Source organism: Dama dama, chromosome 24 (assembly GCF_033118175.1).
Source record: "Dama dama isolate Ldn47 chromosome 24, ASM3311817v1, whole genome shotgun sequence".
NCBI classification, from domain to species: Eukaryota; Metazoa; Chordata; class Mammalia; order Artiodactyla; family Cervidae; genus Dama; species Dama dama.
The window spans coordinates 64,752,577-64,756,744 of record NC_083704.1 but is presented as its reverse complement, the minus strand read 5'-3'; positions in this window follow the sequence as shown (position 1 = coordinate 64,756,744).

The window sequence follows — 4,168 nt, the reverse complement described above, 5'->3', positions numbered from 1 at the left end:
ATCAAATTGCCAACATCCACTGGATCATTGAAAAAGCAAGAGAGTTCCAGAAAAAATATCTATTTCTGCTTTATTGACTATGCCAAAGCCTTTGACTGTGTGGGTCACAATAAACTGTGGAAAATTCGCAAAAGATGGGAATACCAGACCACCTGACCTGCCTCTTGAGAAATCTGTATGCAGGTCAAGAAGCAACAGTCAGAAACAGACATGGAACAACAGACTGGTTCCAAATCGGGAAAGGAGCATATCAAGGCTATATATTGTCACCCTGCTTATTTAACTTCTATGCAGAGTACATCATGAGGAATACCGGGCTGGATGAAGCACAATCTAGATTCAAGATTGCTGGGAGAAATATCAGCAATGCAGATGGCACAACCCTTATGGAAGAAAGTGAAGAAGAACTAAAGAGCCTCCTGATGAAAGTGAAAGACGAGAGTGAAAATGTTGGCTTAAAGCTCAACATTCTGAAAACTAAGATCATGGCATCTGGTCCCATCACTTCATGGCAAATAGATGGGGAAACAGTGGCTGACGTTATTTCGGGGGGCTCCAAAATCACTGCAGATGGTGACTGCAGCCATGAAATTAAAAAACACTTACTCCTTGGAAGAAAAGTTATTACCAACCTAGACAGTATATTAAAAAGCAGAGATGTTACTTTGCTGACAAAGGTCTGTCTAGTCAAGGCTATGGTTTTTCCAGTGGTGATGTATGGATGGGAGAGTTGGACTGTCAAGAAAGCTGACTGCTGAAGAATGGATGCTTTTGAACTGTGGTGTTGGAGAAGACTCGAGAGTCCCTTGGACTGCAAGGGGATCCAACCAGTCCATTCTAAATGAGATCAGACCTGAGTGTTCATTGAAAAGACTGATGTTGAACATGAATCTCCAAAGCTTTGGCCACCTTATGTGAAGAGCTGACTCATTTCAAAGGACCCTGATGCTGAGAAAGATTGAGGGCAGGAGGAGAAGGGGACGACAGAGGATGAGATGGTTGGATGGCATCACCAACTCAACGGACACGAGTTTGGGTAAACTCCGGGAGTTACTGATAGACAGGGAGGCCTGGTGTGCTACAGTCTACAGGGCTGCAGAGTCAGACACGACTGAGTGACTGAATTGAACCGATAAGGGGAAAGAATATGAAGAAGAATAGATATCTATATCTATATCAAGAATAGATATCTATATGTATACCAGACACGCTGGAATGTAAGGGATGCTGATGGTGACTGGTTCTGGCTCTCAAGACTTCAATCGACTGAAGCTTGGAGTCTCCCACAGGCCAAGACCCTTAATGAACATGCCTGGAAAGTTAAAGTGTTAGTCACTCACTCATGTCTGACTCTTTGCAACCCCATGGACCACCAGCCTCCTCTGTCCATGGGATTCTCCAGGGAAGAATACTGGAGTGGACTGCCCCGCCCTCCTCTTGGGATCTTCCTCATTTAGGGGTTGAACCCGGGTCTTCTGCTATGCAGAGATTGTTTACCATCTGAGTCAACACAGAAGCCGGAACATGCCTGTACTCATAGATTAAAGCTTACCCAACTTTGTGGTTTACAAAGACGCTGCTCTAGAAAGCTCCATGGTGTTCTCCATGGTTCTGCAAGTAATACACTTTTCCTTCCCATGAGCTTTGGCTGTGTTTCACCTTCTGGGTCTACACCCACCAAGAGGTAAACTCACTTTTCTGGTAACATTTCTCCATCCAGACTCCCAACCACCACTTGACACTAATTTTACAGTCAGTCGCTTTGCTTCCAATACATGGAAACCACATTATTTTTCTGTGAGCAAAGCTACCTAAGGGCCAGAAACAGTGTCCCTATTTTATCTTGTGAAGCCAGTAGGTGTCAGGCAAACTCAGCTCAGTGGATCCACAGTCCTCCAGATCGATGCCTCGGCTTACAGAAAACACTTGCAGGGCTTTGAGATTTTACTTATATCTCATTTCTGAAGGCTTTTCATACCTACGTTACATATACAGATGGCTCATCAGTGCCACTTCCACTTTCAGGTTAAAAATCCTCCAAGTTTTTTCTAACATCCTTATTCCACGCGTTGTGTTTAAATCTTTGATCTAACGGCGTTTATCTTGTGTCTCATCAGAATGTAGCTAATTACACCGTTTCCCTTGAATAATGCAGTACTCACCACATAAGAGTTCTTGCCAAAACTGGACTTGACAAGGTAGGGCACAGGGGGGCCTAGGATACACTCCGGGAGCCTGGTTACAGTCTGGTGGAGCCGATATATCAGTTGAGGGCACTGGAAAGAAACATTCAGCCTGAGGACAACCCGCCGACTTGATGATCCAGGCCTAAGCGGCCATGCATGAAAACAAACAAACCAGCCACAATGCGCATGCGCGCAGGAGGCTTGACAGACACGCCCACAGAGCAGCCAATCCCCGAGAGGTGGGGCGGGGCCTCCATCACGCTCCCCACCCTCCGGCCGCCTATTGGCCAGACTGCCTCAGTCACAACGTCGATTGGTCGCTTGTGCCTGACAGGGTACATGCAGGCTGCTGGCCCTTCACTTCACCTCAGCGCCGAAGGACTGGACTTCGCTGAACCTCTAGCTCTCCCGGGGACAGGGTGGGCAGCGCGGCAGGACAGCGGGGAGGCTGACGGGAACGCGCCCTGCGCAGCCCTCATAAACCCTTAGCCTGTTGGCTTCAAATTCCAGGGTGGGAGGTCCGAAATCCTGTCAACTTTGAGTAACCTGAGTCTCGATCGGAAGTGGACTTGCCTCTCGTCAGCTTCAGGGATTACAAGTCCCTTCACCCACAGAAACACCAAACCCCTTAGTGCTGCGACCCTCAAATACCTAGATTAACCACAGTTCCCCTCAGCCTGAGGCACCCTAAAAATAGCACGCGCAGAGAGACCAAATTTCCTCAACCTCGCAGACCGTGAATCCTTCCGCCTGCGAGCTCTTAAAACTCTCCCTCCTCAAGCCCCTAAGTGTCCTGCCTGTCGGAGACCTAAAGTCCCTTAATAAGCAACCCCCGATTTCCTCAGCCTCACAGTTCCCAAGTTTTCTCACCCTGCGCATTCTACATCAGCCAAAAGATCCCCAGTCCCCTCTGTCTGAGGACCCCAGTTACTTCAGCCCGTGGGACCCAGATCTCCTCAAGCCGAGCGACTTCTCCCTTAGACGTAGAAGCTACGTTATGCCCAGATTTTTCTGAGTCCCCAGGAGGAGATCCTCAAAACCCTTCTTGGAGAAACATTCCCTCTGCTGCACTGGAACAGAGCCCTGATTTCAGCCTGACCCCAGTCCAGCAGTTAGGGGTTTCCGGGTCTCCTCAAGAGTCCCTTCGTCACTCACAGACACATCCCTCCCAGTGCCTTCCCTCAGAGGGGCTGAATTGTAGGGGAACCAAAGAAACCAAATCTAGTTCACATTAGGCTAATCTGTCATATCTAGTCAGGATCCATCCATCCCACCAATACCCTCACCCTGACTTTCCCCTCACCTTCCTGCCCTGGACACTCCACCCAAGGAAGACAGACCAGGCTCTGGACACTGGTCTGGGCTATCTCAGCACCTTCTTCTTCCACAGGCACCTTGGCCTTGAGCACTCCAATGGCCATGAGGCCGAACAGGTCTCCAGAGGAGAGCACTGAGGGAGATGCCGGGAGAACAGAGCGGAAGCCCACGGTGAGAGGTGGAGGCAGCAAAGCTGGGCTCTAAGCCAGCTCTATAGGAAGGACATGGCGCTGGTCCCTGAAGCACCACAGACTGCTTGCCTGGCCAGCTGAGTGAACTTCCCTGTGACTGTACACAGGATGGGAATGCCTGGTCCTATCTGAGATGGTGGGGGTGGAGTGGGACAAAACAGGACACTAGATTCGTCAACTGCTCTGTGTCCAGGGAGAGTTAGGAAAATGCTCAGCGTTTGTTCAGGTAAGCAGGACACAGTCGGGAAGGAAAGTCTTCATCCCTGTCTCACACAGACCATCCAGCAGCTTCAGGCTACTCCCTGCACAAAAGGTGGAGGAGAAGGCCCAGCTCTAAGGTCTGACTTAGATTAGTAAATCACTGATGAAATCTATTATTTTCCTTAGGCCAAAGATGCTTTCAAAGACATCTCCGTATACTTCTCCAAGGAACAATGGGAAGAGATGGGAGAATGGGAAAAAATCCGATATAGG